Below are 20,198 nucleotides of genomic sequence, written 5' to 3'. Positions count from 1 at the left end.
AGTTAAATTATGAAATGTCATATCCATTTTCAATTAATTCTTGTGGAACACCTAAAAGGTTAACAAAGTTTGTAAAATCAGTTTTGAATACCTTAAGGGGTGAAGTTTCTAAAATGAGTGGGTAGTTTCTATTATGTAAGCCTCACAAAGGGACTTCAGACCTGAACTGGTCCTTAAAAAGGGTTTTTTGGAAATTTTCTGAAAGATTTCAAGATTTGCTTCTAAGCCTCCCAAAAAAAGAAAATGGCAGTCACATGTTGTCTACTTGCTGTCAACGCTGCAGATGGCTGGAAAAACAAGAGCAACAGCCCAGGATCTGTCAGGTGAGAAGCAATTAATGCTTTATTGCAAGTGGATCACATGTGTTGTCTGGTTTTCTCTTGAAACCCCTTTAAATTTTGTAATATATTCTATATATTATTGTAATGAATGATTCCAGTGTGTAGAAATATAGAAACCTTGATATAGCTTTTTGGATATTTTGTGTGAAATGGGCTTAAATAATGGCTAAAGTGCACTGCAGGGCATGGAAACAAAGTAAATTTCCTTTCATGTACTTTTCTTTCATTTCCTGCTGTGCACCTCTTAACGCCACATCACAATCATAGTTTCTGATTAACATATGTAATTAGTAATGTGTTATGACAGTGAACAATAGAAAAATAAAAATGAATAATAATAATAATAATAATAATAATAATATTGGACAGATATGTAGAAGAAAATAATGACAAATTATGACTCAATAAATTAAGAATTCCAAAATGTTTATATGTTTGATTTTCACTATATAGAAGGTGAAAACATATTTTGGTCATTTTATTATTCAGTTTCTGTTCTACTTTTCAAGTTTGATTATTTACAAATTATTCACAGCAGTCCATTTTCCAACACAAGCAATTTTCTATGCAGATTGCATCTTTGTCTGAGACCTATAATCCTTTAATTGTCCTGAGGTTATATTTTTCAATTCATGTTGAGTTCCTAATACACTATCTAATTTTAAAGATAATAACAGGTCAAATAGTAGTTAAGAAATGAAGACTTTTACATGTTTTTGGACCTCCTCAAGTAGGTCACATACTAAGCCATAGTGAATGTTTGCAAGAAACTTGTGTTGAATAAAATGCAGTCTTAGCTGGGGCTTCATCTTTATAACAATCTCTCTGTTACATTCTTAAATGCATGTTTTAACTATATCATTGCAGCCCCACTCAATGTATACATATATACCCCTCAAAACTTAAATTGCAATACCAAAAAGGAAAAGCCTTGAAATTATGGAAATTACAGGATCACTAGGCATGTTAGTGATATGCAAATGCTAAAAAATAGACTCAAAATATTCAAAATCTCAATTTATTCAATATCAAGAATGAGCACCACGTGCAGAAATGCACACCCTTGAATGCCTTCACATGCTATTAATGAGCATATTAAGGTCTGGGGAATGTTCTGCCACAATGGGAGCACTTGAGTACGCAAATCAAGATCTGATGCTGGCAGCTCCTTTTGCAATTGCTGACCAATGACATCCCAGATGTGCTCGATAGGAGACAAGTCTGAAGATGCTGCAGGACATGGTAGCATGTTTAGGATACATAGGCTGCTCACAGTAGCACATGGAAAATGCTGGCTGGCAGAAACTGGGACACTTTTGCAAAATGGCCGTTCTACGACCAAATCAATGTAAAGCCAAGCTGTTAGTATACTGGAAATAAAGACTAGAGGGGTCTGGCTACTGTACATTATTCAACCCTACACCACACTCCTGGGAATAGGACTGGACTGACATTACTTTGTGAAGAACTCTTCATGGCATTGTCCATGTGGTCGCCAGAACAATTTCTGGCTATTGTTGCATCTGAGACAAAAGCGGGTACCATCACTAAAGAGGATATAAATCCATTCCAGCCTCCATTATGTTTGCTGTGCACCATAATAGCCTATGAGTGGTGGAGGTGTAAGCTCAATGGAACACCTGCAGCTGGACATCTGACTTATAGTCCATTGTCATGTAAACACCTTCTGATGGTTTGTGTAGATATTGTCTGCCACCCTAGGCTTGGGATATGATGCCCAATTTCACTTGTAGTACATAATGTATCAGTACACACCTTTCTTCTAATCAGATGATCTATTAATGCAGAGGTTCACCTTTGTATACCTCCTGCTGTCATTCTATGCATCGCTGTTCACCCAACCACTGGGACATGCGATGTTGAACTGTGATGACATCTCAGCCTAGGTGCATAGTGATCTGCTAAAGTGATCAACCAAGGTCTCTCAGTTAAAGAAGTTCTCTCTAGTGATAATCATTATTGCTATTACAGACCTGTACCACATTTGTGACAATCCCAGTGCAAGTAGGCTTTCTGATCAATAGTTGACGGTGGTTGACAACAGTGTCTGTTAAACTGACCATGTATAAATTTGGGTTCTGTATAAATATGGGGTCTGATCTAGGGTCTGTGAAAATTTCCTGTTTGATCTAGGGTTTGGGTAAAATTATGGTGTGATCTGGGGTCATTTAAACGTGTCATTAATTCCATGGTACTGTATGTACATCAACTGGGGGTTACAAATATATAATAAAACATACAACTATTAACATACTGGTACAGAGGGGGAGAGGACCATGCCTGAAAGAGCCTACAATTAGTGATGAGCGAACTTCGTGTTTTGAAGTTCGATTTCTATGTTCGGGTTCAGGTTTTCTGTCAATTCCGTTATGAATTGCGTTATCACGGACCATAACGGAATTCTATGACGGAATGCACCACGAAAGCCTTTTAGAGGCATTCCATTTTGCATTTCATCATAATAGAAGTCTATGGGCATCATAACATATCCATCCGGTTTCCGTTATGCATGACAGGACTCCTGCATAACGGAAACCAGATGGCAGTTAGGGACCAGTACCTGGAGTGGGAGACTCATGCCAGTCTGCATGAGTGACCAGAAGAAGACGCTGAGCCACAGACCATGGGTCACTAGCCCTGTGACCAAGGAGCCACCCGTACTACTGAGCTACAGACCATGGGCCTCCAGCCTTTGGCCAGCATTCTGAGAGAGAGAGACAACTAGCTCAGGCCTTTCCTCAGCATCAAACCCTTCTTCTGCCAGGGAGGAGACTGGAGAAGCCAGCCCCATGCCTTGCTTGTATTGTTTTGCACATGAATTCCTCTGGTAAAAAAGCACACTGGTCAACTGCAGAACCTGACTCTCTTAAATTATTTATTGTTGGAGTGCACCATGCCTTACCTTCCCTCCCAGAGGGCAACAACACGTGGTGACACCTCGACGATGTCTGGGATACCCAGCATAGTGTTGGGGCCACCCACACCCAGCCACTACAGTGGGTTTTCAGGTTACTTTAAATGTTTGGATGTTGGGTAAGCATATGATATGCTGAGGTAGTAAACACGAGAGATGAATGTGAGAAATCTTGTAGTCGTTTGTGTGAAGAATAAATGAGAGGAGAACAAAAAAGTAGGACATGTGAGGATCGGAGATTATGTGTGGGGATGTATCGAAAAATCAGGTCAGAGATTAAAGGAGGGGGCTTGTTGTGGACAGCCTCTTATGTAGTTGTTAGTATTTTAAACTGAATTCACTTGGCAATGGGGAGCCATTGAAGATATTGGCAGAGGGTTGAGGCAGAATAGAAATGAGAGAAGAGGTTATTTAACTAGGCAGCAGAGTTGAGTAAGAATGCTAGATGGAAGGCCACAGAGAAAAATGTTGCAGTAATCCAGGCTTGAGATGACGAGGGTTTACGCTAGCATTTCAGTAGACTCAGGGGTGAGGAAGAAATAAGAGAGATGTTCTTAAGTTGGAAGCAGTAGGTGGAGGTAAGGGTTTGGACGTGTGGCTTAAAGGACAGGGCAGAATAAAATTTTATCTCCAGGCAGCGGACCTGCGAGACTGGAGAAAGCGTTGTGCTATGAACTGTAATGGATAGGTCAAGTAGGGGGCCTGAATGACGTGGGGGAAAGACAATGAATTAAGTTTTCTCCATGTTGAGTTTTAGGAAGTGGGAGGAGAAGAATGAAGATATAGCTGACAGAATCCAAGATTCTGTTCATTTCGGATTTGTCTGGAAATTGGTATATAGCCCCCTCTAGTCCTCTAAAATGCTGATTTTTTTTATGAAAAGATTCTATCTCGATTCATTCACATGTTTTCATTCTCTCTCACCTGTTCCCCCAAACTGTGGTTATTGCTTGGCCGCAACTGACTACAATTACCCCCTGCCTGGTGGTGACAGAACACTATTGATTACTTATGTGCTGGGTGCCATTTTACAAGCTTTGTCTGAATCAAATCAGCAAAGATTGGTTTTCGAGCAGGAAGGTAGCCGGAAGAAGCACAATCGTGCGAAACGGCCGTCGCTGCCTTACACCGCTTAGGCGGTTTTTGCTCTAAGTAAAGGTTTGTCCGCCTCAGCCCTGTGATGCTCTTATGCATGTCTTGCAAATCGCAATAAAAAACTGAATGATGACATCCTGCAAGTGGCGAGTGCCGCTGATTTCTTTACTTCTTCGTGTTGGATATGATTATATTGTAGTTTGTCTAAAGCAGGCACCACCGTCATCTTGCATAGTATATACCCGGCATACACAGAGGACCTTGTCTAAATTACTTGACCAGCGATCTATGTGGGTGCAGTGCCGCCTGAACGTTCTTCAGTGTTGGTGAACCCATTCATTTTAATGGCAGTTGAACCTAAAAAACCTTCAGCTCATACTGTATTTTCAGCCAACAAATAATTACTAGAAGTGCACAAATAGTCCCACAACATGGACAGTGACATACCAGATGTATTATTCGAATTTGCGATCTCCATTCATAATTTTTTTTAATGCAAAATACTGGCAATATAATTTTTGCGTACGCGCATGCGCAAATGCACTATACGGTACCTAAATGCACTATAAAGAAAGTATATTGGTATATAGCACTCTGCTTCAATAATTTTTTGGGGGGGGGGGGTGACTGGTATATCACACCAGTAGAAATTATTTGTTCCAATAACGCTTGTCCCTCTATATACCTGCAGTATCGCAGCAGAACCGCACACAACTGCCGCACAATACAAATGCACTATAATATACTTTCTAACATAGAAAGTATATTATAACATTGTACAAGGAAGGCAATCCATTAGAATATACATAAAGATAAAACGTAACCTTTAATAATGTTACTATGAGGGTCCATTCATACGTCCGTAAGTGTTTTGCGGATCCGCAAAACACGGACACCGGCAATGTGCATTCCGAAATTTGCGAACCGCACATCGCCGGCACTATAATAGAAAGTGCCTAATCTTGTCTACAATTGCGGACAAGAATAGGACATGTTCTATTTTTTTGCAGAAACGGAAGCACGGATGCGGAAGTGCGGATCCGCGGATGCGGACAGCACATTCCGGCCCCATTGAAAATGAATGGGTCTGCACCCGTTCCGCAAAATAGCGGAACGGATGCGGACCCAATTTGCGGATGTATGAATGGAAAAGATATCCCTCAAAATGAAAATAAATTAAATTATTAAAGTTAAGCAAAAGCATAGATGTGGTAGGCAATAACAAGTGCTCGGCGGCACTAAATCAGGTGCTCAGCGGCACCAAATCAGAAACCATATGTCCCAACACAATCCGAGGGGTTCCAGTGCAGTACATCTACAGTATCCCTGGGCTAGATGATGATGTGGTATTGTAGGACAGGGTGGGCAAAGAACTGTCCCTGATATTGCCCTACAGGTGGTGCTATTCTGGCCCTGATAGCCTAACCACAGATCACCCGCCCTGATAAAAGCAACCCCGTCCGGAACCTTACCCTATATAAAAATGGCCCTAGTAAGCCCCTAGCCCCTAGGCCCCTGACTTCCAGGAGATCACTATATAGATCTATGTGTTTTTGACTCATTATAAAAGTATATTATAAGTATATCGCACCACTCTGTGTATCACACCAATCGATAGCACCACTTTTTTGGCCCTATTAGCTAGCATTTGGTGTCCCTAACAGCCTGTCCCTGCTCCACACAGCAACCTCTCCCTACACTGGCAAAACACTGAATGTAAAATGGCAGCCAGATCAGGTTTATTTATAAGGTAGGGTGTATGTCCATGTGCTGAAATGTCTCAATTGGCTGTCCTGTACCACCTGATGGATGTGTCATGGGTCAAAGTTCTTCACAATGTAAAAGAATATGGCGGGCGCGAATATATCCACCGTGAACACGCAAAGTTCGACGCAAAACGACCGCCGGGCGAACCGCAAGGCCATCTCTAGTTATGTATAGTGTTGAGCACAAATATTAGAATAGCGAATTTTTATCGCGAATATCGCGACTTCGAGAATTTGCAAATATTTTGAATATAATGCTATATATTCGTTATATCGAATATTCAGCATTTTTTTTCCATCTGAACACATGATTACTCTCTGCTTCTTGCTTGTGGGCCAATGAGAAGGAAGTTCACAACAATACTTAGTGCTCCAATCAGTAATTTATAGTCAGACCTGCTAAAATGTGAAGTTGCACGTAGTGCGAAAAAATATTCAAATCACTGCCGATTAGCGCAATCGCAAATATATTGGAGCACTTGACACTATCTGCATATAAAGCTATTCTAATGTTCTGCCATGCCAACCATTTTTTACAGTCTCAGGAAACTTATACCAACTTTAAAATTGTAGCCAAAGTGACCCACGCCTGTATTTCGCATTACAAATTCGCATTATGCTATTTTTACATTGCCGATTTTTCACATTCAATAAAATAATCTCAAATTCTCGAAATCTGTGAATATATGATGAATATTCTACAAAATATTTGTGAAATATTGCGAATTCGAATATAGCCCCTGCCGCTCATCACTAGTTACGTAGGAAGAGCACTGGATACCTATGGATGGAGTAAGTGGAAGTAGTTTGAGTCTTTCACAGATTTTGTCGATTTTTATATTTTTGAAATATGAGGCAAAGTCTTCAACTGAGATGAGGGATGTGGGAGGGAGCACCGGGGGACGGAGTAGAGGATTAAGGGTATTAAACAGTTGTTGGGGGTTGCAGGAAAGAGATTATATGAAAGTAGTGAAGTAGTCCGGTTTAGAAGAGAGGAGTGCAGACTTGAATTTGAGAACAGCTTGTTTGAGATTAAAGGGGTATTCTTATCTTAATGATCACTGTTAAATCTGTTAATGATTTGACAGTGATCATTTTTCTAAATACATGTTATTACCCAATTCACACACCTTTTTTAGAAAATAAGTCCCCTCTTACCTGATGTTGTCTTTGGTTTCCCCTGGTTACGGCCACCTCTCCTGTCAAATCCCGCCGGGCCGCGCTTGCGCAGAAGGCTGAAGATTCTCTCCCGGCCGCGCAATGTCCTGAACGCGCACGGCGCCGCGCATGCGCCATGGTGACTTATTCCTTGCCTGTATAGTACAGAGCCGGCGTGCGCGTTCGCGGCTCTGTACTATACAGGCCAGGAATAAGTCACCATGGCGCATGCGCGGCGGCATGCGCGTTCAGGACATTGCGCGGCCCGGCCTGGAGAAAATATTCAGTCTTCTGCGCAAGCGCGGCCCTGCCGGGAGAAGAATCCAGGAAGTGAACTTCGCGCTCAAGGAAGGAAAGTATGAAAAGGGAAGATGAGAATACCCCTTTAAGTCTTCTTTAGGGTTTTTTAGAGTTCTCTTCCAACGTCATTCTGCAGCTCTGGTTTCTTGTCTCAGTTTTTTGTCTGGTGAGTGTGCCAGTTGTCGATTGATTTGCCAGGTTCTGGTGTGTGTGAGATGGGCGAAGTAATTGTGGTCTCGCAGAAAGCAACGGCACCATGAAGGGAATTGTGGCAGTGGAGCTGCCAGAGGGCCACATGACGGTTATTGAAAGGGTGTATCTCACCCAGAGGAGCCTGGGTGAGAACAGAAAAGTCCCGGCAAAGCATGGAAAGGGGGTGTTGTTTGCACCAGGAGTGTGTCACCAAGGGGCCTGGCCTTGGTGGAGTAAAGGCCCTAGATATAGGTGGCCACTAAGCTAGTTGGTGGACACCAAACTACTTAGCTTAGCTGGCTCCAGCTAGTCCAGGGCGGGCTTTTACTGGTAACAGGCAATGTGTTGGGTGGGTGCCTGTTTCCCATGCTCCACTGCGGGATTTAAGAATATGCCCATGTCCAGGGATGCTATTTAATCCTGTTGCTGGACTTGGGTGGGGCTCTCAGTCTGAGGAAGGGGCAGGCTGTGCTAAAGCCTGTAGGAGCTGGGACCCTCTGACCCTGTGTGGTGTAACCACTGCAGTGTTTTGGGGAGATGGGTGGTAGACCCCGATACTGCTAGAGAGGGACTATACTGTTTAGTCAGTGGCCAGGCGGCTGAGGATTTGTTTTGATTTATGTTGTGGTTGCTGTTTGTGCATAAAGCCTTTGTCTGGTTTGAGTCTGTGAGAATGAGACCCGCATAAAAAGACGATCCCTTACATATGGTGTGGGATGCGGACAAGTTGTCCAGGAAAAAAGAGAGCAACAGCCGGTTGCTAGGGGCAATGACGAGACAGCAGGTGCTGCTAATCTGGACACTTCTACTGTGTTTGCAAGAAGTTGCTGTGTGGAAATTTAAAGGGCCAGAGGCCCAGTGAAAGAGAGACACCTGGAGACTGTGGTCTCAAATTAAAGTGGATTTATTTGCTGGGAAAGCCTATTGCTATGGGGTGGATAGAGGATCTCACCGAGCAGCTGGTGCAATCCAATCTGGAGCATGAAAAGCTCAGAGAGGAAGCTAAACAAGAGCAAGTAAAGTGGCAACAGGGGCATAAAAAACTCATAAAGGAGTTGGACAGACAAAGAGAAGTCCTATCCCAAGGCGTTTCCCACGGTAACAGTTGTGCTCAGAAACTGGGCAGTGACCTCGTGGCCAAGAGGTGTGTCATTGCCAAGGGCAAACGATGGGAAGAGAGTGAGATGGAGAGCGGTGCGGCTCTCAAGAGTTCCAGTGTTTACAGCCAGTGTGTACCGAGTCCCAGAGAGGAAGTGTGGAGGTGCCATAAGACGGTTGCTGGGAGCAACCAACCACGACAGCATGCAGCTGTCCCACAACAGAGAGAGTGCAGCTGGAGTTGTCGTCAAGTGGGAAAGTGTGCACCTGATTGTCCTATGCTCAAGGGTCAGGTGACCAGGAATCAAAGGCTGCAGATTCCTAACATCCAGGAGAAGGATGGTGACTGCTGTGGAGCTGTGCGTATAGCACTTGAGAACGCTGAACCTGTGACGACAATGGGTAAGAGCGTTCCAGTTATTGCTTGTATAGCAGATAATGTGACAGTGAGCTGGCCGCAGTTGCTACCTGCTGGGCTGGGAGGTGTTGAAACACCGGGACTAGAGACTGCGCAGAAAATGTGCAACATTGTGGTGAATGGCAGTTCAGTCCAGGCGGTGTTGGACGCAAGGTGCCAGATGAACCTGGTACGTGCCAGCTGGGTAGCTATGGTCCATGTGATGGACATGGACAGGGATAGCAAGAACCATCCTGTGGTTCGCACTGAGGGTGAAACTACTGTAAGAACTGGGACTTATGAACTTGATGTTAAAAATTCTCTTATGCCTGAGGGAATGTTCGGCCGTAATTTCCCGTTGTACTGGGGAAAGGGAAACACTCCTGCAGAACCTGAACCTAACCTGCCAGAGGGCCACATGGCGGCCATTGAAAGGGTGTATCTCACCCAGAGGAGCCTGGGTGAGAATAGAAAAGTCCCGGCAAAGCATGGAAATGGGGTGTTGTTTGCACCAGGAGTGTGTCACCAAGGGGCCCGGCCTTGGTGGAGTAAAGGCCCTAGATATAGGTGGCCACTAAGTTAGTTGGTGGACACCAAGCTACTTGGCTTAGCTGGCTCCAGCTAGTCCAGGGCAGGCTTTTACTGGAAACAGGCAATGTGTTGGGTGGGTGCCTGTTCCCCATGCTCCACTCTGGGATTTAAGGATATGCCCATGTCCAGGGATGCTATTTAATCCTGTTGCTGGACTTGGGTGGGGCTCTCAGTCTGAGGAAGGAGCAGGCTGTGCTAAAGCCTGTAGGAGATGGGACCCTCTGACCTTGTGTGGTGTAAGCACTGCAGTGTTTTTGGGAGATGGGTGGTAGATCCGGATCCTGCTAGAGAGGGACTATACTGTTTAGTCAGAGGCCAGATGGCTGAGGATTTGTTTTGATTTATGTTGTGGTTGCTGATTGTGCATGAAGACTGCCAAATAAATGCACTGTTTGGACACTAAAGCCTTTGTCTGGAAGAAGTCTGTAAGAATGACCCCCCGAATAAAAAGACGATCCCTTACAGAAGATACGGTGGATAGCGATGAGAGAGAGTCTGAGAGTGTATGAATGGAGAGGTTTTTGAGGTTTCTACGAGGGTGTGCTAGTTTGTGGACTGGAGGGGCAGTTGAGAAGAGAGTGGTTGAGAACATAAGAAGATTGTAGTCTTAGAAGGGGATACAAGGTCTAGCATGTGTCCATCTCTGTGGGTGGCTGTGGAGTCCAAAGGAGGCAGTAAGAGATAGGAGGTTGGAGGCAGTTGAGTTGTGTGTGTCAATAGGGATGTTGAAGTTTGCTATGATAATAGTGGGGATATCTGCAGAGAGGAAATGTAGAAGCCAAGTATTGAAATGGTCAAAAAGGGCAGTAATGGATGTACACTACAGCTACAGTATTTTGAGGTTGGAAGGAGAGAAGATACGGACAGAGTGGACTTCGAAAAGGTGGAGTTGAGTTGGAGGTAGAAAGGTGGAGTTGAGTTGACGGAGCAGTTACCTGATAGGAGGAGGACGACACCACCACCATGTCTGTCTGGGCGGTTTCCCATAGGATAGTGCGGCAGGAGACTGTGTCAGCCATGTTTCCAAGGAATGTAAGTTTCTGAGAAATGAAAAGATTGTGGATGTATGAAAGTTTTTTGCAAATGGAACAAGAGTTCCATAATGCTCCAGATAGAGATATTGGGAAAGCAGGGGTCAGGTGAATGATTATGAGGTTAGAGAAGTGAGAGCAGTTAGTGGCAGGTGCTCTGTGATGGAGGAAAGATAGAACGGTGGGGATTAGACAAGGGGGTCTAGGATTAGGATATATTTCTCCAGCAGTATGGAGAATTAGAGTGAGAGTAGGATATTGCAAGAGGTGGTTGACTGTGTATAGATGAGAAGGTTTGAGCGTTTAGACGAAGTTTAGCAGAAGTGGCCATGTGAGAGGATAGAAAGGAATGTGAAATAAATAGCTCTTTGGCTGGTTTAGAACACAAAATGAAACATTTTTAGTTGATGATGATATAGAGGAATGAATTGACAAGATTTTGGACAGAAAAGGATTTAACATCTGTTCACTTCCGGTTCAATTCCTGGTATAATTCCAGCGATACACTTAAATGTGGCATTTGGATGTTGCACTCAAATGGAAAAGGTCACAAATGATCACATATCTCCAATATATACAAATAAGAAATGCTAATGAATTATAACAGATGTGACCAAGAGCTGGGAGGAGCATTAGGCCTAATCCTCAAAAATAGATGCAAGGAAATACAGATCAAAACAGATTCCCTCTGCACTTAGCATTGATAGTAACATACAGTACCAGAAAAAAACTGAGGTGTGAATTTTATTCAATTTGATTTGAGGCTGAATTGTTAGTCAGTGGTGACAGAGCAGAAACATACCAAAAACAAACTATGAGATATATGTGGATATTACATGCCTGTGACACAGAAAATGGGGTATTCTTCAATAGTTTCAAATTAATAGGCCACAGCACTCTTTCTAATATTGGCAATGGTGGGTGCACGTCCGGATTGTGTTCTGTAGCTCCACCTCAAGAACTGTAGATATCACACAAATATTTAGACAGCACTCCGTGATAATGATGATAATAAGTGATAATTTATTTCATATTATTTCAGCCGGAAACAGTGGTGCATCAGTTGCTTGCAATGTTTTGGGCTAACATACGCCCTTCATCAGGCACTAGTAGGACCACAGCTTGAGTATTGCCGGCACACGGAAAATGGGTATCCTGTGTTAGCTATAAGTACTCTACTTCACAGCTGTGTATACATCTACACTGAATAAAAATATAAACGCAACACTTTTGGTTTTGCTCCCATTTTGCATGAGCTGAACTCAAAGATCTGAAACATTTTCTACATACGTAAAAGACCCATTACTCTCAAATATTGTTCGCAAATCTATTTAAATCTGTGTTAATGGGAACTTCTCCTATGCCGAGATAATCCATCCCACCTCACAGGTGTGGCATATCAAGGTGCTGATTTGACCACATGAATATTGCACAGGTGTGCCTTAGACTGCCCACAATAAAAGGACACTCTGACACGTGCACAGTTTTGTCTTAATGGGGGGGTTGTCTTAATGGGGGGGTTAGAAAACCAGTCAGTATCTGGTGTGGTCACAATTTGCCTCACGCAGTGCAACATATCTCCATCGCATAGAAATGATCAGGTTGTTGGTTGTGGCCTGTGGAATGTTGGTCCACTCCTCTTCAATAGCAGTACAAAGTTGCAGAATATTGTCAGGAACTGGAACACGCTGTCGTATACTCCGATCCAGAGCATCCCAAACATGCTCAATGGGTGACATGTCCGGTGAGTATGCTGGCCATGCAAGAACTGGGATGTTTTTTTAGCTTCCAGAAATTGTGTACAGATCGTTGCAATATGGGGCCATGCATTATCATGCTGCAACGTGAGGTGATGGTCGTGGATGAATGGCACAACAATGGGCCTCAGGATCTCATCACGGTATCTCTGTGCATTCAAAATTCCATCAATAAAATGCACCTGTGTTCATTGTCCATAACATACGCCTGCCCATACTATAACCCCACCGCCACCATGGGTCACTCGATTTACGTTGACGTCAGCAAACCGCTCACCCACACAACGCCATACACGCTGTCTGCCACCTGCCCTGAACAGTGAAAACCGGGACTCATCCGTGAACAGAACGCCTCTACAATGAGCCAGACGCTATTGAATGTGAGCATTTGCCCACTCAAGTCAGTTATGACGATGAACTGCAGTCAGGTCCAGACCCCGATGAGGACGACAAGCATGCAGATGAGCTTCTCTGAGACGGTTTCTGACAGTTTGTGCAGAAATTCTTTGGTTATGCAAACCGATTGTTGCTGCACCTGACCGGGTGGCTGGTCTCAGACGATCATGAAGGTGGACATGCTGATGTGGAGATCCTGGGCTGGGGTGGTTACAAGTAGTCTGCGGTTTTGAGGCCGGTTGGATGTACTGCTGAATTCTCTGAAACACCTTTGGAGAAGGTTTATAGTAGTGAAAAGAACATTCATTGCACAGGCAACAGCTCTGATAGACATTCCTGCAGTCAGCATGCCAATTGCACGTTTCCTCAAATGTTGCGACATCTGTGGCATTGTGCTGTGTGATCAAATTGCACATTTCAGAGTGGCCTTTTATTGTGTGAAGTCTAAGGCACAACTGTGCAATATTCATGCTGTCTAATCAGCACCTTGATATGCCACATCTGTGAGGTGGGATGGATTATCTCGGCAAAGGAGAAGTGCTCACTAACACAGATTTAGACAGATTTGTGAACAACATTTGAGAGTAATGGGTCTTTTGTGTATGTAGAAAATGTTTCAGATCTTTGAGTTCAGCTCATGCAAAATGGGAGCAAAGCCAAAAGTGTTGTGTTTTATATTTTTGTTCAGTGTATATAGTATTACTTTTGAAATTAATGCGGCCTGTTAAGTGGACATTTTTTCAATGTGTGGCCCATGTCTCCATCCAAATTTGAGATCCCTGGTTGATACAGTATGTTAAACCTGCTTGAGTATATATGTTAACCGCTTCACGACCTTTGACGTACTAGTACAAACCGGATTCCAAAAAAGTTGGGACACTATACAAATCGTGAATAAAAACTGAATGCAATGATGTGGAGCTGCCAACTTCTAATATTTTATTCAGAATAGAACATAAATCACGGAACAAAAGTTTAAACTGAGAAAATGTACCATTTTAAGGGAAAAATATGTTGAATCAGAATTTCATGGTGTCAACAAATCCCCAAAAAGTTGGGACAAGGCCATTTTCACCACTGTGTGGCATCTCCCCTTCTTCTTACAACACTCAACAGACGTCTGGGGACCGAGGAGACCAGTTTCTCAAGTTTAGAAATAGGAATGCTCTCCCATTCTTGTCTAATACAGGCCTCTAACTGTTCAATCGTCTTGGCCTTCTTTGTTGCACCTTCCTCTTTATGATGCGCCAAATGTTCTCTATAGGTGAAAGATCTGGACTGCAGACTGGCCATTTCAGTACCCGGATCCTTCTCCTACGCAGCCATGGTGTTGTGATTGATGCAGAATGTGGTCTGGCATTATCTTGTTAAAAAATGCAGGGTCTTCCCTGAAAGAGATGACGTCTGGATGGGAGCATATGTTGTTCTAGAACCTGAATATATTTTTCTGCATTGATGGTGCCTTTCCAGACATGCAAGCTGCCCATGCCACACGCACTCATGCAACCCCATACCATCAGAGATGCAGGCTTCTGAACTGAGCGTTGATAACAACTTGGGTTGTCCTTGTCCTCTTTGGTCCGGGTGACATGGCGTCCTAGATTTCCAAAAAGAACTTTGAATCGTGACTCGTCTGACCACAGAACAGTCTTCCATTTTGCCACACTCCATTTTAAATGATCCCTGGCCCAGTGAAAACGCCGGAGCTTGTGGATCTTGCTTAGAAATTGCTTCTTCTTTGCACTGTAGAGTTTCAGCTGGCAACGGCTGATGGCACGGTGGATTGTGTTCACTGACAATGGTTTCTGGAAGTATTCCTGAGCCCATTCTGTGATTTCCTTTACAGTAGCATTCCTGTTTGTGGTGCAGTGTCGTTTAAGGGCCCGGAGATCACGGGCATCCAGTATGGTTTTACGGCCTTGACCCTTACGCACAGAGATTGTTCCAGATTCTCTGAATCTTCGGATGATGTTATGCACAGTTGATGATGATAGATGCAAAGTCTTTGCAATTTTCCGCTGGGTAACACCTTTCTGATATTGCTCCACTATCTTTCTGAGCAACATTGTGGGAATTGGTGATCCTCTACCCATCTTGGATTCTGAGAGACACTGCCACTCTGAGAAGCTCTTTTTATACCCAATCATGTTGCCAATTGACCTAATTAGTGTTAATTGGGCGGAGCTTGGCAGCAGAGCGAGACACACATGCCGTTGTGAGCTCTGCTCTGGGTCCTGTGAAAACGAGTTTTTATTGAGCGTGTAAAAGCCAGAAAATGGGCAAGACATTAAGAGATAGGTCCAAGGACACTTCTGGACCGAACAAGTCGGGTGCTAACCATGGGGAAATGGACAAATATCTCCGCAAACAAAGCGCGGCGGGAAGCAAGCAGTCTTCCAAGATGGCGCCTAGATCTGAAACCCCAGCAGCATCGGAAGTTTCAGCAGACTCTGAGAGAGAAAGCGACCATGAGCCGGAGATGGAAGGAGAAAACCTGCCTATATCAAGGAGGTTTATGAAAGATTTATTGGCAGATACGATCTCCCCCTTACGTAAAGACCTGCAGGAGTTCAAGCGGGATCTCAGGCAAGTGAAGGAGAGAGTGGAAGGAGTAGAGAGTCAGCAAGAAGCGGTCATATTGCACAGCGCAGCAGTAGCCGGCAGCCTGGACAGAGCACAGGCGCATATTAACCATTTGTACGAAATGGTGGAAGACCAGGATAACCGTGGTCGCCGCAACAATGTAAGACTGAAGGGTCTGCCAGAAGAAGTGGGGCCTGAGGCATTAAGAGGTGCGGTAACTGAAATGTTCACAGCGCTAGTAGGCCCTGACTCGGTGGGAGATCTCACCATGGATAGAATCCATAGGGCGCTGCGCCCTCCTCCAAAGCAAGGAGAACAGCCAAGAGATGTGATATGTCGGCTGTCAAGCTTCATAACTAAAGACCAGATAATGAAAGCTGCCAGATCCAAGAAAAACATCCCCTTTGGAGATGCAGAGGTGCAGATCTACCAAGATTTATCTCCGATTACCCTCCAAAAAAGAAGGTTGCTGAAACCGCTCCTGGATGTTCTAAGAAGCAAGAGCATTACTTACCGCTGGCTCCATCCTTTCGGTCTATTGATTAATGCGCCAGGCCGAAAACTAACAGTGCGCTCTCCTGCGGACATTCCGTTAATATGCGACGTACTGGAAATAGCCTCTCTGGATATCCCGATATGGCACTCGGCGAAAGATTTGACAGATTTACCAGTCTTACCTGGAGTAGATCCGTGGAATCCAGTGAGTCGTCCGAAAAAATAGAAACAGAGGAAGAAGATCGGGGGGATCCCATGATGAATACACCAGAAATGGATATAGAGTGACAAGTCTGACAAGTCTCACTTTTGTTCGCCAAAGAGAGTCTTTACCAAGGACTTGAACAGTTCTTTACCAATTCCTGAAATTTCGTGAGTGGACCGTCATTAGGGACAGTTGATTGTTTTTGTTTTTCATGCTCAATCCCTTTTGGCTGGTTTTATTCTTGTTTACCGCATCAGGATGGTAATAGCAATGCCCCCTAGGGGCCTCTGCCAGTTTTGACTGGCAGCTAGATCTTCCTCCATTGATCCATTAGTTAGGTTATGACATAGCTGGTGTCTTTCATTTAATATTGACATACTCGTTCTTCACATTTAGGACCCGTTCTTTGGTCCTCTCTACCCCCTCTTGATGGCCACGGTAGTACGTCAGGTGGTGAAACATGATGTTAAAATTAGGCAGCGGTCATCGAAGCCTTTTCCTTGATAAATTTAATAAGGTTTAAATGTTTTGTATGTTTTTTATTTATTTTTTCCTCCTTTTTTCCCTTTTTTCTCTCCTTCCTACTTCATGAGGCAATATCCGGAATTTATAGTGGTAGAGGATATTATGGGCTCATAATTATCACTGTATATTTAATATGGCTGAGTTAAAAATGTGTACATATAATGTGAGAGGTTTGAATGCACCACCCAAACGCACTCAGATTTGTCAGTTCCTCAACAGACAGAAAGTGAGTATTGCACTATTACAGGAGACCCATTTCAAAGTAAACCACGTTCCGCGTCTCTCACATATGGTATATAACCAGTGGTTCCATAGCACGTCTTCCTCTGGAGCTTCAAAAGGGGTGTCAATAGCAATTCATAAAAATGTTCGCTGGTGGTGCATTCAACCCTCCAGGATGAAGAAGGCCGTTACCTGTTTTTAAAGGGGACTCTAGGTAATCAGAAAATAACTATAGGAAATATGTATACTCCAAACGTAGCTCAGGCAGTATGGATTGAAAACACTTTAACGAAACTGCAGGATTTTTGCTGAAGGTTCCTTGGTGGTAGGGGGAGATATTAATACAGCCTTAAATCCGTATCTAGATACATCTAAAAGTTCTTCGTCCTTGTCCCAAGATACTATTAGGCGGATTAAGAAAAAAACTGGCGGAATTGGGATTGGTAGATGCCTGGAGGGCTATTAACCCCGACCACGAGAGATTATAATTATTATTCAGTAGCACATGTTTCCTATCAGAGATTAGACTACTTATTTGTTCCCCTAAGATCTCTTAGTGATTGCTCTCAAGCTTCAATAGGGTGATATATTACTGTCAGATCACGCCCCTGTAATACCTGACTATTAGGTTAAGTCTATCCCTAGAACACAGTTTACTTGGAGACTTGATGAGACTCTGTTGAGCAAACAGGAGCATGTTCTAGATATACGTAAGCATATTGAGGAATACTTCAGTCTCAACGAGACGGAGGTATGTCGCCGGGTCTGGTCTGGGAAGCTCATAAGGCGGTTGTAAGAGGGCACTTAATTGCGTTAAAATTCACATATAAAGAAGAAGAGGGAAGCGTCTATTGTGACATTTGCAGGAGCAGATTCAAAAGTTGGAATTACTACACAAAAAGCAGATATCACCAGAGTGTTGGAAAAATTAAACAGATTAAGGGCGGAACTTAAAGAACATACTGAATGAAACGAGGTGGCCAAACTTTATTTGTCAGCACAATTTAAATACTACGCGCACGGGGACAAAGCATCGAAGTTCAAGATGTTCTAGTTTAAAAAAGCGTAAACTTAAATCTTACATACATACTATTAAAGATGCATCTGCTAGATCTCTTATGACCACTGACCTTATTGCAAAGCAATTTTGCACCTATTATAGCTCGTTATATAATATTAGGGAGAGAGGTAGTGAGTCGGAAAATGAGGTGAGGTCAGGGGTCATTGAGGAGTGGCTCTCAGGTTTGCGCCTCCCGGTTATTCCTCAAGATCAAGCCCAAATCCTCGCTAAACCCTTTTCGTTGCAAGAATTGAATAAGGCCTTAAGCACAGTTCCTAAGCACAAGTGCCCTGGTCCTGACGGTCTAACTGCAGGATATTACACCACCTTTTCCTCAATATTGTTACCCAGAGCGCTTAAAGTATACAACGAAGTGTATAAAGGTAACCCGCTCCCGACACAAATGTTGTCTGCTCTAATTACTATCCTACCGAAAGAAGGTAAGGATCCTTCATCTTGTGCCAGCTACAGACCCATTTCGCTTCTAAATGCGGATCTGAAACTGTACGCAAAAATGCTTGCATTAAGGTTACAACCCTTTCTGCCCAAATTGATCAATGCGGAACAGGTGGGTTTTGTGGCTGGCAGGGAGGGAAGAATGAATACCACTAGGATAGTTAATATTATACATCATGCCAGGGAGAAATCCATTCCTCTAGTCCTCCTAGGGACAGACGCAGAAAAGGCATTCGATCGTATAGATTGGCATTTTCATGCGTCTGGCCTTAGCTAAATTTGGGATACCACCCAGTTTATTAACGCTACAATGGCTATGTATGCCACCCCCCACGGCCAGAGTAATGGTGAATGGCACTCTATCTCCCAGCTTTGCTATAGGTAATGGGACAAGACAGGGTTGCCCATTGTCCCCCCCTGCTCTTTATCATAGTAGTAGAATGCTTGTTTCAAGCGATAAGACAGGATGATGCAGTCCAGGGGATGAAGGTGGGAGACACTTATCTCAGTTAGCAGCTTTCGCCGATGATCTTTTGGTTATTATAACCAATCCAAAGGAAGCTTTTCCGGCCATACAAGATCTGTTCCTGAAATTCGGAACCATGTCCAACTTTCTTATAAATCCTACGAAATCCCAAGCTCTGAATGTAACGGCTAGTAGGGACTTACAGTCGTCCTTAGAGACACAATATAAATATGTCTGGACAACTAGGTCAATCAAGTTTTTAGGGGTAAATATAACCTCACTACCAAGTGAATTATTTGAAGCAAATTTCCGCAATTTACCTAAGTCTATAACTGCCACTATTGACTCATGGAACATCCCTTTCACCTCGTGGTTTGGGAGGCGCACGCTGATTAAATCAGTTTTAGTCCCTAAAATACTGTATTTTATGTCAGTATTGCCTGTGCACCTGCCAAAAGTCTTTTTTGTCCAACTGAGGCAATGTTTTCTAGATTCTTTGGAAAAAAGCTAGACCCCGTATCCCGAATTCAGCAATGATACAGCCAAACAAGCTAGGGGGAATGGTCTTCCGGATATGGTAGAATTATTACAGGGCTATTCAGGGAACGAGATGTTTGGAGTGGATCAGAAATCCAGAGAACAGACTGGACACCTTGGCAGAAGCAGGTGACTCGAGACTTCCTTTGAGGTCTTTCCTTCTCTCGGCCCCTAAGGATATGCCTCAACAGATCAAGTCACTTAGCAACATGACAAAAAATACATTGAAATTATGGCATTCTGAGCTTTCTAGGGTGCTGCTTTCGGGCCACGAGGTGTCTCCGTGATTCAAGTAAGGGATGTTCTGTGGAGTTCGGGGAGTACTTTGGTTCTACCTTACCAGGGGAAACTAGAGATATGGCCCTTCCATTGGTAGACTTATTAGACTCATCGGACTCCTAATAGACGGGTGGGAAAATCACCCTAAACTGCAACCATTGTCCTTTATTCATAAAATTGTACATCAAGCAATATTTGGGAAAAAGAAAATCTCTCCAACTGGCTTTTATGTCAAAATTCGAAACATTGTCACTTTCAAGATGCCCCCTAAGAAAAAGTGGCACAGCTATATTCTGTGTTTGTTTCCAGGCCA

Source organism: Bufo bufo, chromosome 4, assembly GCF_905171765.1.
Source record: "Bufo bufo chromosome 4, aBufBuf1.1, whole genome shotgun sequence".
Lineage (NCBI taxonomy): Eukaryota > Metazoa > Chordata > Amphibia > Anura > Bufonidae > Bufo > Bufo bufo.
Note: the sequence above shows the minus strand (reverse complement) of the source record.